Source organism: Garra rufa, chromosome 20 (genome assembly GCF_049309525.1).
Source record: "Garra rufa chromosome 20, GarRuf1.0, whole genome shotgun sequence".
Lineage (NCBI taxonomy): Eukaryota > Metazoa > Chordata > Actinopteri > Cypriniformes > Cyprinidae > Garra > Garra rufa.
The window spans coordinates 29,363,059-29,373,058 of NC_133380.1; the positions used below are offsets into that span (position 1 = coordinate 29,363,059).

The window sequence follows — 10,000 nt, forward strand, 5'->3', positions numbered from 1 at the left end:
GACAAAGTTTTGGTTAGTCCAAACCTGCCAAGTCCAAAGTGGGCACTCGGATTTGAATTGGGGACCTCTTGATCTGTAGTCAAATGCTCTACCACTGAGCTATACCCCCACAAAACACCTTGTCTGAAAATAGTAAAAAAAAAAAAAAACTTCCTTTAAAGAGACAATATCTAATAAAGACAGTCTGGCTTTGAAGACAAAGTTTTGGTATGTCCAAACCTGCCAAATGCTCTACCACTGAGCTATACCCCCACAAAATGCATTGCCTGAAAATAGTGAAAAAAATTACTTACTTTAATGAGACAATATCTAATAAAGAAGACAAAGTTTTGGTTAGTCCAAACCTGCCAAAGGCAAAGGGGGCACCCGGATTTGAACCGGAGACCTCTTGATCTGCAGTCAAATGCTCTACCACTGAGCTATACCCCCACAAAACACCTTCTCTGAAAATAGTAAAAAAAAAAAAAAAAAAAAATTAATAAATAAAAATAAAAAAATAAAAACCTTCCTTTAAAGAGAGAATATCTAATAAAGGCAGTCTGGCTTTATAGTGCTTATAGTGCTCAAAGGGGGCACCCGGATTTGAACCGGAGACCTCTTGATCTGCAGTTAAATGCTCTACCACTGAGCTATACCCCCATATAATGCATTGCCTGAAAATAGTGGGAAAAAAATGACTTACTTTAATGAGACAATATCTAATAAAGACAGTCTGGCTTTGAAGACAAAGTTTTGGTAAATCCAAACCTGCAAACTCCAAAGGGGGCAGCCGGATTTGAACCGGGGACCTCTTGATCTGCAGTCAAATGCTCTACCACTGAGCTATACCCCAACACAACACCTTGTCTGAAAATAGTAAAAAAAAAAAAAAAAAAACTTCCTTTAAAGAGACAATATCTAATAAAGACAGTCTGGCTTTGAAGACAAAGTTTTGGTAAGTCCAAACCTGCAAACTCCAAAGGGGGCACCCGGATTTGAACCGGGGACCTCTTGATCTGCAGTCAAATGCTCTACCACTGAGCTATACCCCCATAAAAAATGCTGTCTTAAAATAATGAAAAAAAAAAATAATTCCTTCAATGAGACAATAACTAATAAAGACAGTCTGGCTTTGAAGACAAAGTTTTGGTAAGTCCAAACCTGCCAAATGCTCTACCACTGAGCTATACCCCCACAAAATGCATTGCCTGAAAATAGTGAAAAAAATTACTTACTTTAATGAGACAATATCTAATAAAGAGAGACTGGCTTTGAAGACAAAGTTTTGGTTAGTCCAAACCTGCCAAAGGCAAAGGGGGCACCGGGATTTGAACCGGGGAACGCTTGATCTGCAGTCAAATGCTCTACCACTGAGATATACCCCCATAAAATGCATTGCCTGAAAATAGTGGGGAAAAAAAATACTTACTTTAATGAGACAATAACTAATAAAGACAGTCTGGCTTTGAAGACAAAGTTTTGGTAAGTCCAAACCTGCTAACTCCAAAGGGGGCACCCGGATTTGAGCCGGGGACCTCTTGATCTGCAGTCAAATGCTCTACCACTGAGCTATACCCCCACAAAACACCTTGTCTGAAAATAGTAAAAAAAACAAAAAAAAAAAAACCTTCCTTTAAATAGACAATATCTAATAAAGATAGTCTGGCTTTGAAGACAACGTTTTGGTTAGTCCAAACCTGCCAAGTCCAAAGTTGGCAAAAAGATTTGAATCAGGACCTTCTTGATTTGCAGTTAAATCCTCTACCACTGAGTTATAACGTCAAAAAGAGGTCTTTGCAAAACCAGTGAAAGAAGATAACGCCCTTCAATGTCACAACATATGACAAAGACAGTCTGGCTTTGAAGACATAGCTTTGGTTAGTCCAAAGCAACCAAATCCAAAGGGTGCACCCAGATTTGAAACAAGGACCTCTTGATCTACTGTCAAATGCTCTACCGATGAGTTATACACCCACAAAACGCCTTGTCTGAAAATAGTAAAAATAAATAAATAAATAAATAAAAAAACTTCCTTTAAAGAGACAATATCTAATAAAGATAGTCTGGCTTTGAAGACAAAGTTTTGGTAAGTCCAAACCTGCAAACTCCAAAGGGGTCACCCGGATTTGAACCGGGGACCTCTTGATCTGCAGTCAAATGCTCTACCACTGAGCTATACCCCCACAAAACACCTTGTCTGAAAATAGTAAAAAAAAAAAAACTTCCTTTAAAGAGACAATATCTAATAAAGACAGTCTGGCTTTGAAGACAAAGTTTTGGTAAGTCCAAACCTGCAAACTCTAAAGCGGACATCTAGATTTGAAGCGGGGACCTCTTGATCTGCAGTCAAATGCACTACCACTGAGCTATACCCCCACAAAAAGTGCTGTTTTAAAATAATGAAAAAATAATAATTCCTTCAATGAGACAATAACTAATAAAGACAGTCTGGCTTTGAAGACAAAGTTTTGGTAAGTCCAAACCTGCCAAATGCTCTACCACTGAGCTATACCCACACAAAATGCATCGCCTGAAAATAGTGAAAAAAATTACTTACTTTAATGAGACAATATCTAATAAAGCTAGTCTGGCTTTGAAGACAAAGTTTTGGTTAGTCCAAACCTGCCAAATCCAAAGAGGGCATCCGGATTTGAACCGGGGACCTCTTGATCTGTAGTCAAATGCTCTACCACTGAGCTATACCCCCATAAAATGCATTGCCTGAAAATAGTAAAAATAAATTACTTACTTTAATGAGACAATATCTAATAAAGAGAGACTGGCTTTGAAGACCAAATTTTGGTTGGTCCAAACCTGCCAAGCCCAAAGGGGGCACCCGGATTTGAACCGGGGACCTCTTGATCTGCAGTCAAATGCTCTACCACTGAGCTATACCCCCATAAAATGCACTGCCTGAAAATAGTGGGGAAAAATTACTTACTTTAATGAGACAATAACTAATAAAGACAGTCTGGCTTTGAAGACAAAGTTTTAGTAAGTCCAAACTTGCTAACTCCAAAGGGGGCACCCGGATTTGAACCGGGGACCTCTTGATCTGCAGTCAAATGCTCTACCACTGAGCTATACCCCCACAAAAAGTGCTGTCTTAAAATACTGAAAAAAAATAATAATTCCTTCAATGAGACAATAACTAATAAAGACAGTCTGGCTTTGAAGACAAAGTTTTGGTAAGTCCAAACCTGCCAAATGCTCTACCACTGAGCTATACCCCCACAAAATGCATTGCCTGAAAATAGTGAAAAAAATTACTTACTTTAATGAGACAATATCTAATAAAGAGAGACTGGCTTTGAAGACAAAGTTTTGGTTAGTCCAAACCTGCCAAAGGCAAAGGGGGCACCGGGATTTGAACTGGGGAACGCTTGATCTGCAGTCAAATGCTCTACCACTGAGATATACCCACATAAAATGCATTGCCTGAAAATAGTGGGGAAAAAAATTACTTACTTTAATGAGACACTAACTAATAAAGACAGTCTGGCTTTGAAGACAAAGTTTTGGTAAGTCCAAACCTGCCAAGTCCAAAGTTGGCAAAAAGATTTGAATCAGGACCTTCTTGATTTGCAGTTAAATCCTCTACCACTGAGTTATAACGTCAAAAAGAGGTCTTTGCAAAACCAGTGAAAGAAGATAACGCCCTTCAATGTCACAACATATGACAAAGACAGTCTGGCTTTGAAGACATAGCTTTGGTTAGTCCAAAGCAACCAAATCCAAAGGGTGCACCCAGATTTGAAACAAGGACCTCTTGATCTACTGTCAAATGCTCTACCGATGAGTTATACACCCACAAAACGCCTTGTCTGAAAATAGTAAAAAAAATAAAAAAATAAATAAATAAACTTCCTTTAAAGAGACAATATCTAATAAAGATAGTCTGGCTTTGAAGACAAAGTTTTGGTAAGTCCAAACCTGCAAACTCCAAAGGGGGCACCCGGATTTGAACCGGGGACCTCTTGATCTGCAGTCAAATGCTCTACCACTGAGCTATACCCCCACAAAACGCCTTGTCTGAAAATAGTAAAAAAGCAAAAAAAAAAAACCTTCCTTTAAATAGACAATATCTAATAAAGATAGTCTGGCTTTGAAGACAACGTTTTGGTTAGTCCAAACCTGCCAAGTCCAAAGTTGGCAAAAAGATTTGAATCAGGACCTTCTTGATTTGCAGTTAAATCCTCTACCACTGAGTTATAACTTCAAAAAGAGGTCTTTGCAAAACCAGTGAAAGAAGATAACGCCCTTCAATGTCACAACATATGACAAAGACAGTCTGGCTTTGAAGACATAGCTTTGGTTAGTCCAAAGCAACCAAATCCAAAGGGTGCACCCAGATTTGAAACAAGGACCTCTTGATCTACTGTCAAATGCTCTACCGATGAGTTATACACCCACAAAACGCCTTGTCTGAAAATAGTACAAAAAAATAAAAAAATAAATAAAAAAACTTCCTTTAAAGAGACAATATCTAATAAAGATAGTCTGGCTTTGAAGACAAAGTTTTGGTAAGTCCAAACCTGCAAACTCTAAAGGGGACATCTGGATTTGAACCGGGGACCTCTTGATCTGCAGTCAAATGCACTACCACTGAGCTATACCCCCACAAAAAGTGCTGTTTTAAAATAATGAAAAAATAATAATTCCTTCAATGAGACAATAACTAATAAAGACAGTCTGGCTTTGAAGACAACGTTTTGGTTAGTCCAAACCTGCCAAGTCCAAAGTTGGCAAAAAGATTTGAATCAGGACCTTCTTGATTTGCAGTTAAATCCTCTACCACTGAGTTATAACATCAAAAAGAGGTCTTTGCAAAACCAGTGAAAGAAGATAACGCCCTTCAATGTCACAACATATGACAAAGACAGTCTGGCTTTGAAGACATAGCTTTGGTTAGTCCAAAGCAACCAAATCCAAAGGGTGCACCCAGATTTGAAACAAGGACCTCTTGATCTACTGTCAAATGCTCTACCGATGAGTTATACACCCACAAAACGCCTTGTCTGAAAATAGTAAAATAAATAAATAAATAAATAAAAAAAGTTCCTTTAAAGAGACAATATCTAATAAAGATAGTCTGGCTTTGAAGACAAAGTTTTGGTTAGTCCAAACCTGCCAAATCCAAAGGGGGCATCCGGATTTGAACCGGAGACTTCTTGATCTGCAGTCAAATGCTCTACCACTGAGATATACCCCCATATAATGCATTGCCTGAAAATAGTGGGAAAAAAAACAACTTACTTTAATGAGACAATATCTAATAGAGACAGTCTGGCTTTGAAGACAAAGTTTTGGTAAATCCAAACCTGCTAACTCCAAAGGGAGCACCCGGATTTGAACCGGGGACCTCTTGATCTGCAGTCAAATGCTCTACCACTGAGCTATACCCCCACAAAAAGGTGCTGTTTTAAAATAATTTAAAAAAAAAATAATTCCTTCAATGAGACAATAACTAATAAAGACAGTCTGGCTTTGAAGACAAAGTTTTGGTAAGTCCAAACCTGCCAAATGCTCTACCACTGAGCTATACCCCCACAAAATGCATTGCCTGAAAATAGTGAAAAAAATTACTTACTTTAATGAGACAATATCTAATAAAGAGAGACTGGCTTTGAAGACAAAGTTTTGGTTAGTCCAAACCTGCCAAAGGCAAAGGGGGCACCGGGATTTGAACCGGGGAACGCTTGATCTGCAGTCAAATGCTCTACCACTGAGATATACCCCCATAAAATGCATTGCCTGAAAATAGTGGGGGAAAAAAATACTTACTTTAATGAGACAATAACTAATAAAGACAGTCTGGCTTTGAAGACAAAGTTTTGGTAAGTCCAAACCTGCAAACTCCAAAGGGGGCAGCCGGATTTGAACCGGGGACCTCTTGATCTGCAGTCAAATGCTCTACCACTGAGCTATACCCCCACAAAACACCTTGTCTGAAAATAGTAAAAAAAAAAAAAAAAAAAAAACCTTCCTTTAAATAGACAATATCTAATAAAGATAGTCTGGCTTTGAAGACAACGTTTTGGTTAGTCCAAACCTGCCAAGTCCAAAGTTGGCAAAAAGATTTGAATCAGGACCTTCTTGATTTGCAGTTAAATCCTCTACCACTGAGTTATAACGTCAAAAAGAGGTCTTTGCAAAACCAGTGAAAGAAGATAACGCCCTTCAATGTCACAACATATGACAAAGACAGTCTGGCTTTGAAGACATAGCTTTGGTTAGTCCAAAGCAACCAAATCCAAAGGGTGCACCCAGATTTGAAACAAGGACCTCTTGATCTACTGTCAAATGCTCTACCGATGAGTTATACACCCACAAAACGCCTTGTCTGAAAATAGTAAAAATAAATAAATAAATAAATAAATAAAAAAACTTCCTTTAAAGAGACAATATCTAATAAAGATAGTCTGGCTTTGAAGACAAAGTTTTGGTAAGTCCAAACCTGCAAACTCCAAAGGGGTCACCCGGATTTGAACCGGGGACCTCTTGATCTGCAGTCAAATGCTCTACCACTGAGCTATACCCCCACAAAACACCATGTCTGAAAATAGTAAAAAAAAAAAAAAAACTTCCTTTAAAGAGACAATATCTAATAAAGACAGTCTGGCGTTGAAGACAAAGTTTTGGTAAGTCCAAACCTGCAAACTCTAAAGGGGACATCTGGATTTGAAGCGGGGACCTCTTGATCTGCAGTCAAATGCACTACCACTGAGCTATACCCCCACAAAAAGTGCTGTTTTAAAATAATGAAAAAATAATAATTCCTTCAATGAGACAATAACTAATAAAGACAGTCTGGCTTTGAAGACAAAGTTTTGGTAAGTCCAAACCTGCCAAATGCTCTGCCACTGAGCTATACCCACACAAAATGCATCGCCTGAAAATAGTGAAAAAAATTACTTACTTTAATGAGACAATATCTAATAAAGCTAGTCTGGCTTTGAAGACAAAGTTTTGGTTAGTCCAAACCTGCCAAATCCAAAGAGGGCATCCGGATTTGAACCGGGGACCTCTTGATCTGCAGTCAAATGCTCTACCACTGAGCTATACCCCCACAAAACACCTTGTCTGAAAATAGTAAAAAAAACAAAAAAAAAAAACCTTCCTTTAAATAGACAATATCTAATAAAGATAGTCTGGCTTTGAAGACAACGTTTTGGTTAGTCCAAACCTGCCAAGTCCAAAGTTGGCAAAAAGATTTGAATCAGGACCTTCTTGATTTGCAGTTAAATCCTCTACCACTGAGTTATAACGTCAAAAAGAGGTCTTTGCAAAACCAGTGAAAGAAGATAACGCCCTTCAATGTCACAACATATGACAAAGACAGTCTGGCTTTGAAGACATAGCTTTGGTTAGTCCAAAGCAACCAAATCCAAAGGGTGCACCCAGATTTGAAACAAGGACCTCTTGATCTACTGTCAAATGCTCTACCGATGAGTTATACACCCACAAAACGCCTTGTCTGAAAATAGTAAAAAAAAAAAAAATAATAAATAAAAAAACTTCCTTTAAAGAGACAATATCTAATAAAGATAGTCTGGCTTTGAAGACAAAGTTTTGGTAAGTCCAAACCTGCAAATTCCAAAGGGGTCACCCGGATTTGAACCGGGGACCTCTTGATCTGCAGTCAAATGCTCTACCACTGAGCTATACCCCCACAAAACACCTTGTCTGAAAATAGTAAAAAAAAAAAAAACTTCCTTTAAAGAGACAATATCTAATAAAGACAGTCTGGCTTTGAAGACAAAGTTTTGGTAAGTCCAAACCTGCAAACTCCAAAGGTAGCACCCGGATTTGAACCAGGGACCTCTTGATCTACAGTCAAATGCTCTACCATTGAGCTATACCTCCACAAAAAGGGTTGTCTTAAAATAATGGAAAAAAAAAAAAAAATTCCTTCAATGAGACAATAACTAACAAAGACAGTCTGGCTTTGAAGACAAAGTTTTGGTAAGTCCAAACCTGCCAAATGCTCTACCACTGAGCTATACCCCCACAAAATGCATCGCCTGAAAATAGTGAAAAAAAATGACTTAGTTTAATGAGACAATATCTAATAAAGAGAGACTGGCTTTGAAGACAAAGTTTTGGTTAGTCCAAACCTGCCAAGTCCAAAGGGGGCACCCGGATTTGAACCGGGGACCTCTTGATCTGCAGTCAAATGCTCTACCACTGAGCTATACCCCCACAAAAAGTGCTGTCTTAAAATAATGAAAAAAATAATAATAATTCCTACAATGAGACAATAACTAATAAAGACAGTCTGGCTTTGAAGACAAAGTTTTGGTAAGTCCAAACCTGCCAAATGCTCTACCACTGAGCTATACCCCCACAAAATGCATCGCCTGAAAATAGTGGGAAAAAAATGACTTAGTTTAATGAGACAATATCTAATAAAGAGAGACTGGCTTTGAAGACAAAGTTTTGGTTAGTCCAAACCTGCCAAGTCCAAAGGGGGCACCCGGATTTGAACCGGGGACCTCTTGATCTGCAGTCAAATGCTCTACCACTGAGCTATACCCCCACAAAAAGTGCTGTCTTAAAATAATGAAAAAATAATAATAATTCCTACAATGAGACAATAACTAATAAAGACAGTCTGGCTTTGAAGACAAAGTTTTGGTAAGTCCAAACCTGCCAAATGCTCTACCACTGAGCTATACCCCCACAAAATGCATTGCCTGAAAATAGTGAAAAAAATTACTTACTTTAATGAGACAATATCTAATAAAGAGAGACTGGCTTTGAAGACAAAGTTTTGGTTAGTCCAAATCTGCCAAAGGCAAAGGGGGCACCCGGATTTGAACCGGAGACCTCTTGATCTGCAGTCAAATGCTCTACCACTGAGCTATACCCCCACAAAACACCTTGTCTGAAAATAGTAAAAAAAAAAAAAAAAAAAAATAAAAACCTTCCTTTAAAGAGACAATATCTAATAAAGGGAGTCTGGTTTTGAAGACAAAGTTTTAGTAAGTCCAAACCTGCAAACTCCAAAAGGGGCACCCGGATTTGAACCGGAGACCTCTTGATCTGCAGTCAAATGCTCTACCACTGAGCTATACCCCCATATAATGCATTGCCTGAAAATAGTGGGGAAAAAAATGACTTACTTTAATGAGACAATATCTAATAAAGACAGTCTGGCTTTGAAGACAAAGTTTTGGTAAGTCCAAACCTGCAAACTCCAAAGGGGGCACCCGGATTTGAACCGGGGACCTCTTGATCTGCAGTCAAATGCTCTACCACTGAGCTATACCCCCACAAAACGCCTTGTCTGAAAATAGTAAAAAAATAATAATAATTCCTTCAATGAGACAATAACTAATAAAGACAGTCTGGCTTTGAAGACAAAGTTTTGGTAAGTCCAAACCTGCAAACTCCAAAGGGGGCACCCGGATTTGAACCGGGGACCTCTTGATCTGCAGTCAAATGCTCTACCACTGAGCTATACCCCCACAAAAAGTGCTGTCTTAAAATAATGAAAAAAATAATAATTCCTTCAATGAGACAATAACTAATAAAGACAGTCTGGCTTTGAAGACAAAGTTTTGGTAAGTCCAAACCTGCCAAATGCTCTACCACTGAGCTATACCCCCACAAAATGCATTGCCTGAAAATAGTGAAAAAAATTACTTACTTTAATGAGACAATATCTAATAAAGAGAGACTGGCTTTGAAGACAAAGTTTTGGTTAGTCCAAACCTGCCAAAGGCAAAGGGGGCACCCGGATTTGAACCGGGGAACGCTTGATCTGCAGTCAAATGCTCTACCACTGAGATATACCCCCATAAAATGCATTGCCTGAAAATAGTGGAAAAAATGTACTTACTTTAATGAGACAATAACTAATACAGACAGTCTGGCTTTGAAGACAAAGTATTGGTAAGTCCAAACCTGCAAACTCCAAAGGGAGCACCCGGATTTGAACCAGGGACCTCTTGATCTACAGTCAAATGCTCTACCATTCAGCTATACCTCCACAAAAAGTGCTGTCTTAAAATAATGA

General features: G+C 38.5%; 26 non-coding genes across 26 annotated transcripts; all 26 read right to left on the bottom strand.

Moving 5' to 3' along the window:
• Positions 1–357: 357 nt before the first annotated feature.
• Positions 358–429, bottom strand: trnac-gca (transfer RNA cysteine (anticodon GCA)). Its single transcript has one exon. It is a non-coding gene; the product is annotated as a tRNA-Cys (tRNA).
• A 138-nt stretch (positions 430–567) lies between these two features.
• On the bottom strand, positions 568–639 carry trnac-gca (transfer RNA cysteine (anticodon GCA)). Its single transcript has one exon. It is a non-coding gene; the product is annotated as a tRNA-Cys (tRNA).
• Positions 640–760: 121 nt separating this feature from the next.
• trnac-gca (transfer RNA cysteine (anticodon GCA)) lies at positions 761–832 on the bottom strand. The gene has a single exon. It is a non-coding gene; the product is annotated as a tRNA-Cys (tRNA).
• A 127-nt stretch (positions 833–959) lies between these two features.
• On the bottom strand, positions 960–1,031 carry trnac-gca (transfer RNA cysteine (anticodon GCA)). Its single transcript has one exon. It is a non-coding gene; the product is annotated as a tRNA-Cys (tRNA).
• A 261-nt stretch (positions 1,032–1,292) lies between these two features.
• Positions 1,293–1,364, bottom strand: trnac-gca (transfer RNA cysteine (anticodon GCA)). The gene has a single exon. It is a non-coding gene; the product is annotated as a tRNA-Cys (tRNA).
• A 122-nt stretch (positions 1,365–1,486) lies between these two features.
• trnac-gca (transfer RNA cysteine (anticodon GCA)) lies at positions 1,487–1,558 on the bottom strand. The gene has a single exon. It is a non-coding gene; the product is annotated as a tRNA-Cys (tRNA).
• Positions 1,559–2,090: 532 nt separating this feature from the next.
• On the bottom strand, positions 2,091–2,162 carry trnac-gca (transfer RNA cysteine (anticodon GCA)). The gene has a single exon. It is a non-coding gene; the product is annotated as a tRNA-Cys (tRNA).
• Positions 2,163–2,614: 452 nt separating this feature from the next.
• Positions 2,615–2,686, bottom strand: trnac-aca (transfer RNA cysteine (anticodon ACA)). Its single transcript has one exon. It is a non-coding gene; the product is annotated as a tRNA-Cys (tRNA).
• A 120-nt stretch (positions 2,687–2,806) lies between these two features.
• trnac-gca (transfer RNA cysteine (anticodon GCA)) lies at positions 2,807–2,878 on the bottom strand. Its single transcript has one exon. It is a non-coding gene; the product is annotated as a tRNA-Cys (tRNA).
• Positions 2,879–2,998: 120 nt separating this feature from the next.
• trnac-gca (transfer RNA cysteine (anticodon GCA)) lies at positions 2,999–3,070 on the bottom strand. The gene has a single exon. It is a non-coding gene; the product is annotated as a tRNA-Cys (tRNA).
• Positions 3,071–3,925: 855 nt separating this feature from the next.
• Positions 3,926–3,997, bottom strand: trnac-gca (transfer RNA cysteine (anticodon GCA)). The gene has a single exon. It is a non-coding gene; the product is annotated as a tRNA-Cys (tRNA).
• Positions 3,998–4,527: 530 nt separating this feature from the next.
• trnac-gca (transfer RNA cysteine (anticodon GCA)) lies at positions 4,528–4,599 on the bottom strand. Its single transcript has one exon. It is a non-coding gene; the product is annotated as a tRNA-Cys (tRNA).
• Positions 4,600–5,119: 520 nt separating this feature from the next.
• On the bottom strand, positions 5,120–5,191 carry trnac-gca (transfer RNA cysteine (anticodon GCA)). Its single transcript has one exon. It is a non-coding gene; the product is annotated as a tRNA-Cys (tRNA).
• A 122-nt stretch (positions 5,192–5,313) lies between these two features.
• Positions 5,314–5,385, bottom strand: trnac-gca (transfer RNA cysteine (anticodon GCA)). The gene has a single exon. It is a non-coding gene; the product is annotated as a tRNA-Cys (tRNA).
• A 262-nt stretch (positions 5,386–5,647) lies between these two features.
• Positions 5,648–5,719, bottom strand: trnac-gca (transfer RNA cysteine (anticodon GCA)). The gene has a single exon. It is a non-coding gene; the product is annotated as a tRNA-Cys (tRNA).
• A 122-nt stretch (positions 5,720–5,841) lies between these two features.
• On the bottom strand, positions 5,842–5,913 carry trnac-gca (transfer RNA cysteine (anticodon GCA)). Its single transcript has one exon. It is a non-coding gene; the product is annotated as a tRNA-Cys (tRNA).
• A 536-nt stretch (positions 5,914–6,449) lies between these two features.
• trnac-gca (transfer RNA cysteine (anticodon GCA)) lies at positions 6,450–6,521 on the bottom strand. The gene has a single exon. It is a non-coding gene; the product is annotated as a tRNA-Cys (tRNA).
• Positions 6,522–6,976: 455 nt separating this feature from the next.
• On the bottom strand, positions 6,977–7,048 carry trnac-gca (transfer RNA cysteine (anticodon GCA)). Its single transcript has one exon. It is a non-coding gene; the product is annotated as a tRNA-Cys (tRNA).
• A 531-nt stretch (positions 7,049–7,579) lies between these two features.
• Positions 7,580–7,651, bottom strand: trnac-gca (transfer RNA cysteine (anticodon GCA)). Its single transcript has one exon. It is a non-coding gene; the product is annotated as a tRNA-Cys (tRNA).
• A 458-nt stretch (positions 7,652–8,109) lies between these two features.
• trnac-gca (transfer RNA cysteine (anticodon GCA)) lies at positions 8,110–8,181 on the bottom strand. Its single transcript has one exon. It is a non-coding gene; the product is annotated as a tRNA-Cys (tRNA).
• Positions 8,182–8,446: 265 nt separating this feature from the next.
• trnac-gca (transfer RNA cysteine (anticodon GCA)) lies at positions 8,447–8,518 on the bottom strand. Its single transcript has one exon. It is a non-coding gene; the product is annotated as a tRNA-Cys (tRNA).
• A 262-nt stretch (positions 8,519–8,780) lies between these two features.
• Positions 8,781–8,852, bottom strand: trnac-gca (transfer RNA cysteine (anticodon GCA)). Its single transcript has one exon. It is a non-coding gene; the product is annotated as a tRNA-Cys (tRNA).
• A 136-nt stretch (positions 8,853–8,988) lies between these two features.
• trnac-gca (transfer RNA cysteine (anticodon GCA)) lies at positions 8,989–9,060 on the bottom strand. Its single transcript has one exon. It is a non-coding gene; the product is annotated as a tRNA-Cys (tRNA).
• Positions 9,061–9,182: 122 nt separating this feature from the next.
• Positions 9,183–9,254, bottom strand: trnac-gca (transfer RNA cysteine (anticodon GCA)). The gene has a single exon. It is a non-coding gene; the product is annotated as a tRNA-Cys (tRNA).
• A 123-nt stretch (positions 9,255–9,377) lies between these two features.
• Positions 9,378–9,449, bottom strand: trnac-gca (transfer RNA cysteine (anticodon GCA)). Its single transcript has one exon. It is a non-coding gene; the product is annotated as a tRNA-Cys (tRNA).
• A 260-nt stretch (positions 9,450–9,709) lies between these two features.
• trnac-gca (transfer RNA cysteine (anticodon GCA)) lies at positions 9,710–9,781 on the bottom strand. The gene has a single exon. It is a non-coding gene; the product is annotated as a tRNA-Cys (tRNA).
• Positions 9,782–10,000: the final 219 nt, after the last annotated feature.